This window comes from Delphinus delphis, chromosome 9 (assembly GCF_949987515.2).
Source record: "Delphinus delphis chromosome 9, mDelDel1.2, whole genome shotgun sequence".
Classification (NCBI taxonomy): Eukaryota; Metazoa; Chordata; class Mammalia; order Artiodactyla; family Delphinidae; genus Delphinus; species Delphinus delphis.
In genome coordinates this window covers 60,048,329-60,064,797 of record NC_082691.1, presented here as the reverse complement: position 1 = coordinate 60,064,797, position 16,469 = coordinate 60,048,329, and the positions used below count along the sequence as shown (strand labels likewise).

Sequence of the window (16,469 nt, the reverse complement as noted above, 5' to 3'; positions counted from 1 at the left end):
AGAGAAGGGTAGTGACCCAAGCAGGATCCCCCCTGTCCCCGATAAGGACAGGTGAATGAGTGTGCCTTAAAGCCAGAAGAATCAGAATGAACTTGAAAAAAGGCAATCAACTGTGGCTTACTCAACAGAGAAATAAAGTTCAGAAAGTATCAGAGCTTTAATGAATTCTTTGACTGTTTCGATAAAGACAGGGAGTTTTCTTTATGAAGTTTAATCTCTCTAAACCTAGCAAGTAATTTATGCTGACAGATATGCAAACAGCCAGATAAGGAGTTGAGAAAACTTTTCTTTCATGCAGATGGGGGAGAAGCAGTTTCTAATGACATGAAGACTGGGTTCCATGGAAGTTAGGGGGAGAGGGGTGGGGAAAAGAGAGAATATTTAGGGGAAAATCTTTATTCCCATTCAGTATATTAATTTAAGAAACATTAAGCATCTAGCAAAAGTGATATATTTAAGTCATAAACAAGTATGATGCAATAAATGCTATGGGAGCACAGTACGACGTGTCAGCAGAAAGACCACTGGGAATGGGGGTTGAGGAAACGAAGCATTTAAAGAAGGCTCTACTGGGGAGGCAACAACATCTGAACTGGGGTTTGGAAGCCAGGGAGAACAATACCAGAAGCAGGAGTCAATAAGATCCTTGAAGAAGGGGCCATGTTTCCATCCTCTACACCTCAACCCCACCCTTCCAACTAAATTCAGCCTATAGCAAAAGCTCAGTTGGTACTAGGTGAATGGGTGTTGAAAGGCATTCAGACAGAGAATATAGCACTGAAGAAGACAATGTGACTTTTTTCCCTCTGTTCTGATCATATCTTCTAGAAAATCCTCAAATTTTCTGATCCAATAATGGTACCCTCTGTCTTTTTGCAGTATGATTATAGTTCATATATATATATATTTTTTTTTCTTGTTTCAAGGAGAGGTAGGTATATGCACTTGGTTTGCCATCTTGAACCACTGTATTTGTATTCCACTTTTGTTTTTTAAACTCATACCAAATCATACTGAAATTTAGTGAGATTTAATCCAATCCATACTGAAACAGATTTTCTTGCGTGTGTAAATTAGGAAGCAGCTTAACAACTAAAAATAATTGTAAAATGTGTTGTCACAAAATGATGTGTATTTCTATAGCTTTGTTTCCAGTTCCTTCTGCCAAAGGATACCATGAGGATTAATAATAAAATGTTGGTCAAAGGCTTTGGGCTCTTTGTACGCAAGGCATATCTGGCTACAGGAGAGTGTCACGGCCTACTGAAAGAAGAATAAAAAGCTGCTGAAATGGGTTTAGGAAGAGTGTGCAGCTGATACCTTAAACTTCCTCTCTAGTGAAAAAAAAGTGCCTTGTTGCCTCTTTTGGAGCCTGGGTTTGCCCTCCTTTGCTTAAAATATCTGACATCCTATCAGGCATTTAACTCTGAACACCATTTCCATCTTCTAGAGCGCCACAGGAACCGATTCCAGCTGCCGAGGGACTTTCCAGATATTAAGTAATCGCCTGCAAAGGCTTTCCTCATGGGCGCCTAATAAACAGGAAAAATCCCATCCGCCTGGCACACTTACTGAGTAGGCTGTTTAAAACAGACTCTCTTGCACATTTGTGGACGGGATGAGCCAAGAAGGCAGCGTCCTGAGGCAGAGGACCAAATAAAACGCTCAGTCTCATTTTGGAGATCTCTCCATCTGAAGACTTATATTATAAATTATGACGTATATATCATACTTAGTGCCTATTTATGCGTATTTAGTACACAGTGAGACTTAAAGGTGAGAGAGATCTGGCCAATCGAAGGACTACTGAGGAAGCACTCATTCATGGCAAATAGCCTAGAGCATATCTTTGTGCTGTTTGTCTCTCATGACAGGAGGCTGCTATCTCTACCCATGTTTGTCTCCAGTTGTGCAGCAGCTGTCAGCCCTTTTCTTAGCCCCCTCCCCAAACTAGAGACTCAGCATGGCCTTCCTATCACCCCTTGCTTTAATCAGCTCAGAGTCTGAGAAAGCCAGGCTGCATCCTCCGGGGAACGCCAGGAACTGCTGGTGGGCCACTTGGCCAGACCTCAGCGAGCTGTCTATACGATAGCGTCTCTCACGTTTCTCTATGCGTGAGTGCAGATGTGCTTTATTCAAGGATGCCTGAGCTCTGAGTGCAGCTGCAATGACTGACTTCTCTTGCAGTGACCATAATTGCTGTTTGCACAGAACAGAGACTCTTGCCTCCACCACCCATGTGAAGCATCTCTACCTTGTGTGACACCCCAAATGAGAGGCAATCTAACAAAAGAAGCCTTTAAAACAAAACAACTCCAATCCGTTCATGGGCAGAGGTATAGAGGAGGGATGGTTTTGACCCAAATTCTGTTTCTTTCTGGGTTCAGGCAACCATAGAGTTGGTCATGAAATGAATTTTTACTCCTTGACTTTGGACATTCTACCCTATTCATTGGAAAATAAAAGTCTGGGGCATGCACAGGAGAAATGGCTCCAAAAAGCAATTAAAAACTCATCTTATCATTTGTCTGTAGCCATAATTATTCCTGGTGTGCAAGCCATGCTCCACCCTTATCAGTGCTTTTATCCATATTGCATGCTCTGTATTAAGGAGGACAAAGGTGTGGAGTGAACGATGCTCATGGTCACTAACATTGTTTACGCAAGAGTAACCTAAGATAGACCATAATGTGCCTGCTCAGTGAGCAGACAAGAAATGGAACCAGCACTTCATCATTTGTACAATCAGTGTTCTCTGTGTGTAAACAAAGAGATTTACACACACAACAAAGCAATAAAAACATCCTTCAGAATATTTCTATGAATGAGTTTATGACTGCACTCTAATGAGTCATGTCAGCATATATCGAAGCAGCTGGCTTAGGATAGCCGATTGGTTCCACTACTTCACAAAGGAGACACAATGACTGGAATAGAGAGCTTTGGAGCCATTTTTTTAAGTGTAGCCAAGGGGTGGGGCTGGGGGTGGGGGCGATGATGAGGAGAAGAATTGCAGAGACCAAAGGGACTGAGGACCAACTCAGCTCTCATGCCACGAGACAGAGCTGTCAAAGCAGACTCAGGCTTAGTCCTGAATTCCTCCTGATCTGAAAGGTTATATTTGGACACCAACTGTCCAGAGACCTCTCCTTGGAACTTTGAATCGGTCACCTACTTCAATACATGGCGTGAAAATTCTTTTATACAGCCACATCCACTATACCCTTAAGACCCTGTGTCAGTATGGCAGATGCGGGTGATAAGGTCGGTGCCTCACAGATGGGACAGGCGTCTTTTCAGAAGGGATTACGTGTGTTTGGGATCATTATGCCTGGAAGCATAGCCCATGCATCCCATGATTTGAAATACTCTAGAAAAGTGCCTTTTCCTCTACTTTTCTTTCCTCTACATAGTCTCATGGGTTGTCCCATGAGTTGGCTATCTTGCAATATTTTTCAAAAAAGGATACTAAAAGAGGAGTTAAAATCTTCTTATATGCAAATGTACAATGTATGAAAACTGGTTTGGTATAATCAAGGAGGAATGCATTACAAATAAAGTGCTCTGGAATAAAATGGCAATAAGGTCCCTCTTTAAACCCCAGGACAAGTGAAAGTGCTGACAGAGCAGAGATGTACTTTCTTAGGCCTCTCCTGTTCGTTCGCTCCCTGGGCCCCTTGTCCAGGAGAGAAGAGGAGGAGCTTGTACTGACAACCTTTTGTGTAGTGCAAATCCCAACGGGCCTGGTTGGGACATTGGTATTCCCCATTTTAGACTCTGAATCCAGAGTTCAGATCATTTATACATCATGCTGCTGTCAAAATCATCAGATTTTAACTCAGAATATTGCTTTTCTTATAGCAAACGAAGAAATTATTAGGGGCAAATAAACGAGAGTGACTTCTTTTTAGTTCATAAGAATGTTGCACTCAGTGATTTCATCCAAGAGCCTAAACCACATTACCATATTGATTTCTGGGAATGAGGAAGGCTATGCCAACATGGGTACATTTAATTTTTTAAAAAATTAAAAAAAATAAAGAGTATCTCAATAAAACTCCCTATCCTCCTCTTCATAAAATATTTTCTCTATTGTTTCCATTTTCAGCTGAGTTAACTTAACTTATGTCCAATTAGAGTCCAGTTTTTGTCAAAAGTGCCTTACTGGTTATTGTTATGAGTAATTGTAATGATATTGTTATGTGACCAGTGCACAGAGGGGCGTAGCTGGGCTGCATTTTAGACAAGTTCCCAAATAGATCTCTATTTCTTTTCTCTCCGTAATCAATAGAAATGTTATTCAATAGGCTCAATTTCCTACATTTCAAAAATGTTTTAATGAACATTTTAATGAAATACGTTAATGAACTGTTGGCTTGGATGGGGATTAATTAAACCCTGGCTGTTATTCCTTTTATGGTCTTTGCACAATGCTCAGTTGACTGAGGACATTTAGAGCTCACCCAACTGCATGGCTGTGTAAAACAAAGACACAAGCAAAAACTCCTATTCGTTCATTGGTAAATATGACACCATTATAAAAGCTAAGCTCACCCATATCATGACTAACAGAAACTTTTTTTATTTTATTTAAGGACTTTTTGGTATAAATTTTCAGACAGCAAAAGTTTAAAAAGTATACAAGAAAAACCTCAGTACCCACCACTGAAAATGAGAAATAAAATGTTACAAATAGGATTGGATTTTCACCCATAACCCCCTCCCGGGCCCTAGTCACTCCCCTCCCCGAACTATAGTGGTCATGGGGTCGTGAATTTGGCTATTAGCATCCTATGTCTACCTTTATACTTTTACTACAAATGTGCGTATTTTGAACCTCTCACTTTTCAGCCAGGATACCTAGTTGGTATCCACTGTGATGCTTGGTTCTATGGGAGATATTAAAATATAGTAATTTTTTAATTTGCAAGAATATTGCCCATATGCCACCCCATGTCTCCAAACCATTTGTAATCTCAACACTGGTGACCCTATTCTCCAAACATACAAAACGAAGTACAGCAAAGGTAAATGAATTATCCAGGGTCACACGACATCTCAGTAGCAGAGTGAAGAAGAAAACAGCATGCAGGCCTCCCACCCATGCCTCCCACTAGCCTGTGATGCTGTTGTGCTCCAGTGCTTCATAATATATTTATAAGCGCTCCACGATATGTGATAAATCATTATGTATTGATTTAAACAGTGTCATTTGCAAGCTTCAAAGCGCTTTACTGTATTACATACATAAAGGAATCAAATCACTTTGCCAGCCACCGACAGGCAGGCAGCACCCGACTAGCAGAGGGGTGTCAGCAAAACTCCAAGGCAAGCTGAGAACCAGGAGAGGAGTGAGTTGCACTGCCTCCTGTAAGCAGCAAATCTTGGCTAATTGCTGAGGAAATATGCACTAGTGTATCTTAAATTTTTAATTGCTTGGAGAGAGAATCTTATTTGCAAAAATCAGTGTTTTCATTAGAGGTCTGTTGTGTCAGAAACTTCAGAAGTGTAACATATATTGGCTACTGGAGAAGAAAGACTGCTTTAACCCATGCAGGAAAGGCAAGTACATGAGGAAAATCCATGTGTTCTTATATGCAGCCTCAAGTAACGGGCACCTGCCAGCTTCTTTAAAATGCCTTTGGAGCCAAAAAAATTTCAATGGTCAGGGCTTCAGATTTTAAAGTTCACTCTAAAGGCTGTGATGTGCTAAAGCCAGTTGCACCAGCTTTGGGGGAGCCAATTGTTAAATATTCAGGAATCCTGTAAGCGCTTCTTAAACTGTTGTTATGTTGAAATGGTCATACCACTAGGAGCACAAAAATCGGTAAACCCTACAAATCAGGACCATCCCCTGCAGGAAGCTGGTTTACCAGCACACCACTGCCGCTACACGTCTTTTGGGAGGTGGAATTTGCACTTGAACCTAATTTTTACTGGATTCTGAAATGAGTCTTTTGAACAGTCTATGGATTCATTCACAGATAGTTGTTATGGGAAAACCTCTTTGTACCTGACTGGTAAATAATGTGAGGTGATGTCTCCCGTGTTCTCCTGGATGAGTGGAAAACTCATATTTTCCCAAAGTTTAAATCAGGAAATGGCGATCATGGAAATAGCTACTTCTAAAGAAATAAAATAAATGTATAATGAATGTTTTCACCCACGTTCAGTCGGGCTCAATAAAACACTACTTGCCTTCATGCTGGAAATTGGAAAGGGCATGCCCTGTCAACACACTGACAGGGTACAGAATTACTTCTGTTCCCAAGAAAGTCACTGGCGCCTCAATATCCTATCAACCCAAAGTGCCTCAAAGGGAAAAGGTTCATAGATGTTTAGCGAAAATGCCCAGTTCTACTTTTCAAATGGTAACGCTAATGATTTATGGATGGCTCTTCCAGGATAAAAGTCACTGTCAAAGTGGTACCTTCACATCTTTTGATAAAAGAAATATTTTCTATTAGATATTAACATTTTACGTGGAAATTGTCCAGGGTAATTACGCCAACTCTCTGCCAAATCAAACACACTGGGTTACTTATTTTCTTAATTTCAGTTTTTTCCTAATTTTTGTTTCACTCATGTCGGGGGGTAAAGGGCTCAATGTCATACCAAGTCTCATTGAAAAAGACTGTCATAGATAGAAGAAACAAGATTGAATTTGGAATATCTGTCACCACATTTTTCACTTTTGGGGCATGTGTGCAAAGGCAGCTGAACACCAATCATCTTTTATTGACTCAGATTTTCCCTGAACTTACATGACAGCCTGCAATGAAACTACATGTTTGAGTAGTGTCATAGGAACCCATCGTGATCATCCCATTAGCAAGGGGCACCTAAGAGAGTTCATTCCCAGCTGGATGTGTGTGGGGATAGTTATGTAATAATAGTTTATCGAGCATCTATCTGTGTACAAAGCATCTTGCATGCATTCTCTCTAACCTTTACAACATTGCTCCAAGATATTATTATTCCCATTTTATAGATGGGGAAATTATGGCTCTAAGAAAGTAGAGAGACCACACAGAAAGTATAGGAGACAGAATTCACACCTGCTCTAGCTAGCCTTTTTCCTTTATACCACCTTTCTCAATATAATGCTATCTTAACTAGATCACAGAATAGTCCTCTCCCTTCTATACCTGCTTTTTATAAATAGCCATGTTTTGACATTAATAAAATTAGAACCATTAAGAGTTTAGGTTACTAGAATAAACTTTGAAACTATAATGTGAAAACATTTCCACTACAGCTGTAAAGCAATTTTTAAATGGGAGCTTTCGCCTTAGGTGTGCAGTTGCGAATTATGAAATATCATCTGATTATTCTAACTGTAATAACACTATTTAGAGTAGAAAAGTCATTATTTAAAATATAAGATATGAGAAATTAATATAAAATTTGAAGTAGGGCTTGCTATAAGTTTACCTTTTTTTTTTTTTTTTTTTTTTTTTACAAGGGAACAAATCCACACTTTTATTTATTTACTTTTCAGTAAGTTTAAATCCTTGAAGGGTACAGCATCACACGGATTCTGTGTCCAATGGCCTTAGCAGGAAGGTTGCTTCGGAATTTGGCACGAACCATGCCACTGTTTCCATGAGCATGAGTTATCTTTCCCCAGATTACTCTGGTTTTGTTAGGTTTTCCACCAGGAGTTACTGTATTGTTCTTTGCTTTGTACACGTAAGCACATCTCTTGCCTAGACAGAATTCAGTTTCATCTCGAGCATATACACCTTCAATTTTCAGGAGAGCTGTGTGCTCCCTCTGGTTCCGTAGACCCCGCTTATAGCCAGCAAAAATGGCCTTGGACCACAGCCTTCCAGACATATTTGTTGTTTTAGAAGTCCTGTTCCCAGCAGGCCGGAGCACCCATTCTCGGAGGTCAGGGGACCAGCACCATCAGTCCCGTATCTCCTCCATCCTGTCCTCCCTGTTGCTGGAATCCATAGAAATCATTAGCTGGTAGAGCCTCGGAGCCGCACCAGCATCTCATCTAAGTTTACCTTTAAAATAAAGTTGTTTATCAATTGTTTTGGGAGCAAGAAATTACTCCATAGCCAAAGTACACTATTTGGTTATGTTTACAAATTTGCACAATAACAACATCAATATCTTTCACTTTTTTTTTTTATTACCTATTTTTATTTTATTTATTTTACTTTTGGCTGCGTTGGGTCTTCGTTGCTGCACGCGGGCTTTTCTCTGGTTGCGGCAAGCAGAGGCTACTCTTTGTTGCGGTGCGCTGTGTTCTCATTGCGGTGGCTTCTCTTGTTGCGGAGCACGGGCTCTAGGCACGTGGGCTTCAGTAGCTGTGGCGCACAGGCTCAGCAGCTGTGGCTTGCAGCTCTAGAGCGCAGGCTCAGTAGTTGTGGTGCACGGGCTTAGTTGCTCCGCCACATGTAGGATCTTCCCGGACCAGGGCTCGAACCCGGTTCTCCTGCATTGGCAGGCAGATTCTTAACCACTGTGCCACCAGGGAAGCCCAATGTCTTTCACTTTTAACCACAAAAAACAAGTAGGTCAAATGTCATTTATCTTGTTTTACAAATGAGGAATTAAGGCTCAGAGGTATAAAGTAGCAGAGCAGACTGAAATTAGGCTCTTAAGATTCCCATCCAGTGTTTACTCCACCATAGCACACAGAATAGTGAACTTATAAAAGTTTCAAAGTGTGAAAGCTCAAGAGACAGGTGCAGCACTGCCTATGAAAGAAAAACAATTCCAGCTCAAAATGCAACCTGTGCTGTTCATAATGCAAATAGCACATTGAACAGGTAAGTTGTGATGGGAGGAAAGAAAGTTAAGCAAAATGTTAGGTCTGGCACAGGTTGGTACCCAGTGCTTGGTGGATAAAAATGGACCAAAAAAAGTTGAAACAGAAATAGAAAGGCCCCAAAGTTGTTCTAAACCTGTGATTCAAGTTCATTTAGGGCTTGTTCAATATGTTGCTACACGTACACTGCCACAACATTAATAAGGCATCTGGTGAGGCCACTTTTTGAATGTATTCACTGAGAAACACGCTTTCTCCCCAAGAATGCAGTTACAGCCTTTTGTGTTATTTTTAGCATAGTCTCCACGACAGTCTAAAAAGACGGCAACAGTAAATATACCTTTAGTCACTACTGTGATTTTCAATAGAATTTACCTGGCCCATGCTGAAGTCTATTTGTTAAAGCATATATTTTGTTTTACAGGTTATTTTGCCAGGAGGTGCAAACTTGCTTTTCCTACTAATTGGAAAAAAAAAAAAAAAAAAAAAAAAAAAACACCAATGGAAGCAAAATCATGCCCTCGAGCAATGAGCTGTCTTTATATTCCCATTCCTTCTTTTACCACCAGTGCCAGCGCTGGATTGCTGCCACCACTGCAGGTAGCCTGTAAAGGGGGTTTTGTTCCCATTCAGCACGGTACTTTGCTTTCCCAGGTCACCGACCCTTGCTATCTTTATGTGAACCAAGTAAACACATCAGAAAACTTCAATTCAATATGCCAACATCCAATGATCAAAGATGATTAAAATCACCATTTGTTTCCTCTTTTTTAAAAAAAGATCATTGAATTTGAGATCTAAAGAGCCATCTGCTACCAAAGGTATTTACCTGTCTTGGTGAATGCATACTTTGTTTGGAAAACAATTGGTGATATTCTTTTTCTTTGTTATTAAGAAATATGTATTCCAGAAATTTCTGATTTTGTACTATTGAACAACATAAAATTCTGATGAATTTCTGATAAAATTCCTATTAATCTTAACATTAATTTCCTACGGAATTAAAAATGCTAAGGCTGATTCTTCAGAGTCTGGTGTTTTGATGTTTTAGTGTTCCACGTGAAAGGTTTGAGACTACCTGGATCTACATGATTGAAACAGCATAACTGTGGCCTGGCAGAAGCAATCAATTCAGGCAGCTAAATGATGTGTAAATGGAAATGGCCACACAATTGACTTGGCCAGGGCAATCAATACTGCTTATGAAGAGAGCAAAAAATGAGCACATCTGCTGGGCTATGGTCCCATTCAATGGCTATAAGTAGATACAATTTACAAAGAATGTGGACAGAAAACCTTGCTCCAGAGAATCTGCATTTCCAGGTTTATGTGAAATGCCCAACTCAGCATCTGGCTCAGAGAAGGTATTTAAACATTACTTTTCCCCACTTTAATCTGGTCACAGAATGTTTCAAGTATTTAATTGATTACGCATTTTCAGTATCAAGTACAACCGCCAAAAGCAGATATTGTGGATTATCGGTATGTACACAACTTAAATGACGGAAACAGGTGTAAATGGGGCCCAAAGAGTTACCTACTGATTTTGTACATTTTGTGGGACATGGCCATCAGTCAGCACATTTTCAAAGTGAACGGTTAGATGACTTTCAATTCAGAGAGCTTCTTCTGTTACACTTTACTGTTCTTGATATTAACCTAAGTGTTTTCTAGTAATTAGATGGCTTATTAGAGCGTTACTTCAGGACTATAATAATTCTGATATTTCATATGTGGCAATAATAAAAAGGTAAGTAATTTGTTCCAAAACACTATGCATGTATGTTTGTATGTATGTATGTATCTATCATCTATTTATCTCTATGTATTCATTCATTCCTTCACTCATTTAATTATTCATTCATCAAATAACAATTGATTACCTTCTATTTGTAAGGCACTACAAAGGACATAAGATATAATAAGACATGATCTATTTCTAAAAAACATTACTATTAGTTTAGTGGGAGGATTGTGGAAAAAAAGTCTGAAATGAAAAGGCAAAACTATCTTTTCTGATCCTGAGTCAAATACCTTCCAAGTGGGTCGAATACTCTCTGGTGGTCTGGAGGATGACCTATACTTTATGCCATCTCCAAGGCCAGGGCTTGGCAAAATTTTTCTGTAAAGTACCATCTTTGCCAGCCACATGGCCATACGTTCTCTACTGCAACCCTTCTATCCTGCAGCAGTAGACAGTATGCCGATGAATGGGCCTGGATGTGTTCCAATAAAACTTTATTTGTAGACGTGAAGCTTGACTTTCGTGTAAGTTTTACATATCAGGAAGTATCATTCTTTTGATTTTTCTAATCATTTAAAAACGTAAAAACAATTCTAAGTTCATGAGCCATATAAAAGCAGGTGGCAGGCTGAATTTGGCCCAGGAGCCCTAGTTTATTAATCACTGTCCTAGATTGAAGGAAGGCGTTTTGGTGTCTCAAGCTCAAAGTTGTGATGTTAATGATGGTAAAACCTGACGCGTTGACTCCTCCTATGTGCTAGGCACTTTCCAGACTCATTACATGTATTATCTCATTTAGTCTCACAATACCTGTTGAAGCAGATACTTATATTATCTCCCATTATAGATAAACAGACACAGAGAGGACTTAACCTTCCTAAGGTCATTACAGTTCCATTCAATTTAGAGGGGATGTGTGTCTGAGATTCTGTGTGTATATTGGGGAGGGAGTGGCCAAAGGTCTCCATGGGAACAGGGTGTGCACCACAAGTGAATGGAGAATGAAAAGTTCCGCTCTAGCCAGTGTGGAATGGAATAGGGAGGGAGACGCAAGAGGGAGGGGATATGGGGATACAAGTATAGGTATAGCTGATTCACTTTTTTATGCAGCAGAAACTAACACAACAATGTAAAGCAATTATACTCCAATAAGGATGCTAAAAAAAAACAGAAGTGCCAAATACACAAAACCACCTAGAAATTCGACCCATACACTCCAGCCCTTTCAGTGACCTTGGATGAATACGCCCTAAAATTAGCTAGAAGATTCCCTTTGGGAATTTGCAAGTGTTTTTAGAAATTCCCAGGACAGCTGGTTCCAGGGGCAGATCTAGGACTCTGCTGGATTCTTAGATAAACTCACATTATTACATCAATTGACCGAGAGGAGAAGTTCATAAAATCTACAAGTATAACGCAGTTGCTGTTGAATACCTTCAGAATCTGACAATTGAGAATTTAATCTTGAGAAAAGCTTCCTCATAAGGTGTCTGGAACTTTGGAAGCCAGCCAGACCTGGGTGTGTGTGTGTGTGTGTGTGTGTGTGGGTGTGTGTGTGGGTGTGTGTGTGAAGGAGGAAGTCAACCCCTCAACAGTAGTGCCCCAACATGAAAAACAGGGTTAAAATCTACTCCACAGAGTTAAAATCTATTTCGCTTCCGGTCTCTTTCTGCAAATTTTGAACAAGGTGTGTATATAAACTCTGGGCCGAGGTTTAGGCATGCATGCCTTCATCCACCTTAACAAAAACACTACTTATTATATACTCACATTTCCATCTGCTCCAATGTCTATTCTGATTGCATACAAAAACGTACAGAGGACAGTTTAGTCAGCTAGAACTGCAAGTCTCTTTCTAAACAGAACTGGAATGAGGCTAATATATGAGCCATCAATTAGACCATTTTCAGCAGGAGTGAAGTGCACATCTGAAGAGTACATAGTGGCCCTAAGAAGTATGACCCCACGGCCGGCCAACAGGTCTACTCCTTGACAACTATTAATAGGCTGATTGGCAAATCATATGAAAGCACTTACATGGAGAAAAGGCCTTTGTATGTGAAATAGCAAAATAAAGTTCAGCTTGAACTATTTTTAAAAAAAGAAGTTGGCAAATGCATGATTCTGTTGCACTAAATAGTTACGTTAGTATTAGTAACAGCTTCTCACTTTCTGGAGTTTTAATTATGTCTCTTGGGACTGGGAGAAGGGTGAAGGCGGGAATACAGATTTTAACAGCTTATTTGGTTGCTGTCCCTACCTTTACTGCTGTTGAACTAAAAAAAACCTCCACAGGCTAAAATTCTTTACATTGCAAATAAAATAGTTTCCCCCTGGTTTTTATCAGCATGGGTCCCACAAGGAACGGACAGCCGGTTTATGTCAATGAACAAGACTTATTGTTTTCAGATTTATTTTTTTATAGCAAAAAAAAAAAAAAGGTTGGTGTTGAGCTTGAAACAAAGGCAACAAAGAACAATGTAGGCTCTGATTTGGGGTTCCAGCACAATCGCTGGGTTGAATACAGGCCATCTTGCACCCAGCTATTTGTGGAGGACTCATTAATTTTGGTGCACCTCTTGAACTTTCTACACATCATGGCCTGCACACACATGAACACAGACTTACTCATGTGCACACATGCTTTTCTTTTTACCCAATGGACAGATGTATTTGCTGTGTGTGTATTTCCGGTCTCCATGATCCATCCCTAAAAACTAATGGGATCCCCAATAAAGATGTAAAAAAATTAATTAATTAATTAAAAACAAAAAAAAAAACTAATGGGATAGGGACTGGAGGCCAGAGAAGCAGAAGGTAAAGAACAAAAGAGAAATCCTGAAGGACTTGGGATATTTTGTCTGGGACAAGAACAAGAAGGTGACAATACTCCTCACTAAGCTGGATTTATAAAATCTTTTCTTATTTTAGTCTAACTCATCATTTCCTTTCCCCTAGAGAAAATTATGTTGCTAGGAATGCAGGTGACCCAAAGCACCAATTTTTCCGGAAATAAATGTCTATACTCCTCTACCCTTGCCACGCCTGAGGATAAGTCCCTTCTGGCAGAGTGGAAAGAGTACGGATTGGAAGTCAAGAGATCCACGTGCTGGTTCTGGCCCAGCACAAAGTTGCTACGTTGATTCTGGCAAATCACCAAACTCTTTGAGTCTCAGTTTCTTTACCTGAACAATGACCTTTCCAAGGGACTTGTCTGGGTCCAACAGTTCCTGATTCCATGCTTTCCTCTTTGAAAATTTAGCCCCATCTTCCATAAGTCAAAAATGGTCCCTCCAGCCATCACCTGATGGGGGCTCATTTGTCATGGCCCTTCAAATCCAGCTTCTGGCTTGTTCCCTCAGAACTTATTAACCATCAGGTCCTGAGTTGCATGGGAGTAGCCTGGGACAAATAATCTCCTCCAGGGTATTAACTAGCACTGACCCGAGGTTCTTAGCTCCCAGGAACACTGTGTTTCCATTAGGGATTCTTAGAGGCCAGAATGAACCTCCTCTAATAATGAAATTCTGGTCCCTGACTTGAGGTGAAGGTGAGCAGTAGTTTTGGGTGATGTCTTTCAGTACAACACTCATCAACCATTTGGAGAAAACCAACATTCCGAAAGGAAAAACCCAGCTGTGCCAAAGATTTAGAATTGGAACAAGCAGCAAAACGTGTTTGAGAATGGATTTTTAAGTACTGTCAATGAAGCTCTGAGGAAAAATGGAACTAGATATTAAAACTCCTTCTCAGGGCCATGCTGCTACAATGACCAGTGAAGTGTGAAGGTGAGGAAAAAATTTTCTCTCAGTACACTGGGGAAGGGGGTCTTGATCTGGGGAGCTAGGTAGGAATTATCAGCTTGAAGAAGGGGGGACAGGAGTTTCATGCCTTTACAGGAGGTATGTAATTTTAAAATGCTGTCCTGTCACATTCTCAATGTCAAGGCTCATTTTCTTTCGGCATGTGGCCAGCTCAGATTTTGTAATCCCTTTTAATTATGGAGCTCACCGTATGAAAGTCACTTCCATAGTTCTTCCTAAGATCACTGTAAATTTTTTTAAAAAATGCTTTCAATCTAATTTCCTTAATCCAATTTTCACAAGAAATCATTTGATAGGAATAATATAAAAGAAGCATTTTTCTTCAAATGGTGATATGAACTGCCACGTATCTATAGTTTGGGGTAGTAGTTGTTGAAATTGTTATTTTTGCATGGTTGTTGTTGCTTTGAAAGATGTTTGATCAACTTTTTACCAACATCACAGTGTTTCGGCATTCTTTTAGTCCATATGTGATCACAGTCAACATACCCCAGAGGTGTTGTCATTGAGTTCATGTGGTAAAAATGGACACGTCTAAGTATAAGTAGTATCAGCGAGGTGAAGGTTGCTCATCACATTTTTTTTTTTGGTGTGAGCAGCCTGGTGGAGAACTAGACTCTGTGGCTCAGGCTCTTGATTCACTACCTAGAACTTCACAGTTCGGCACTGAGCTGACAGAACAGGGCACCCTGCTCATTTGCCTCCGATGCTCTAGTGCAGGTAATCACTGAGGTTAGCATTTTCAACCAAATTCTTCCCAGATCTGAGATTGTGAGGCCAGGTTTTATCCTGTATGCAGTGGATACAGAGGGATTATATTCCTCTTTTACGTCCATCTGCTTGTGTGTGTGTGTGTGTGTGTGTGTGTGTGTGTGTGTGTGTGTGTGTGTGAGAGAGAGAGAGAGAGAGAGAGAGAGACAGACAGAGAGCTCTCAAGTTTTTGCAGCTGTGGGTGCATGGAAGACTACAAACACGACCAGTTGTGAGTTCCTGTGGTCTCCTGAAGGATTGAGAGACATCTGTTTTGACTCCACAGCACCACTGCTGGCCTCAGGGTTGAAATTCTTTTTTTGTTATTTTAATTAATTTATTTTATTTTATTTATTTTTGGCTGCATTGGGTCTTCGTTGCTGCACGCGGGCTTTCTCTAGTTGCGGCGAGCAGGGGCTACTCTTCTTTGCTGTGCGCGGGTCTCTCATCATGGTGGCTTCTCTTGTTGCAGAGCACGGGCTCTAGGCGTGCAGGCTTCAGTAGTTGTGGCTTGCGTGCTTCAGTAGTTGTGGCCTGAGAGCTCTAGAGCGCAGGCTCAGTAGTTGTGGCGCACGGGCTTAGTTGCTCTGCGGCATGTGAGATCTTCTGGGACTAGGGCTCAAACCCGTGTTCCCTGCATTGGCAGGCGGATTCTTAACCACTGTACCACCAGGAAAGCCCTGAAATTCTTTTAAGTGTCAAGTAAACCTCCTTTATAACTAGCTCTTGCCTGTCGTAGTTTAAACTTGGTGGAGAACTGGGTTCTCTTACATAGTAGGTAAGACAGGACATCAGGATTCCTTGCCATCTGCTCTTGGTGAGCTTCAGATAAGGCTTTGTGTGGTCTTTGAGTCCATGTTTAATGCCCAGCTGCATTATGCAAGTTCCAATGAGAAGCCAACAGCAAGGAATGATGGATACTTTGTTTTGAATTTTCTCACATACTAAAAAATTGAAATATAGATTCCTTTTGTTAAATATAGATGTATGTTCATTGCTCACTTTTCAGAAATAAAAGGTATACAGTTCAGGAAGAATGTAATAAATACCACAGAAGTCCATATTTCTGTTTCTTAGTTCATATCTCTTGGGACATAAAAATTAAACCTACTGAAATGCTTACTCCCTTTTCTAGAGTAAATGTCTGCTAACATTTTAGCGTGGCACATTTGTTTTAAGGAATTTTGTTCTGTTGTATTCTGACTTAAGAAGAGACCTATGCTTGCATCAGAATGTTGGACTTATTCTAGAAAATGCTCAAGGCCAAACAAAGATAAGACTAGGCCAAGAAACTTATCAGACCCTAGTTGAGTATCAGGAGAAATTGAAATCATTATGCTGAGTCATTACTATTTAGTCGGTCCGG

General features: G+C 40.3%; 1 protein-coding gene and 1 pseudogene across 1 annotated transcript in view; both read right to left on the bottom strand.

The window, feature by feature from the left end:
• Window positions 1-16,469, bottom strand: part of CREB5 (cAMP responsive element binding protein 5) — a 334,938-nt gene that overhangs the window by 155,802 nt on the left and 162,667 nt on the right. The window lies entirely within an intron of this gene.
• LOC132430678 (large ribosomal subunit protein eL33 pseudogene) lies at window positions 7,468-8,056 on the bottom strand (annotated as a pseudogene).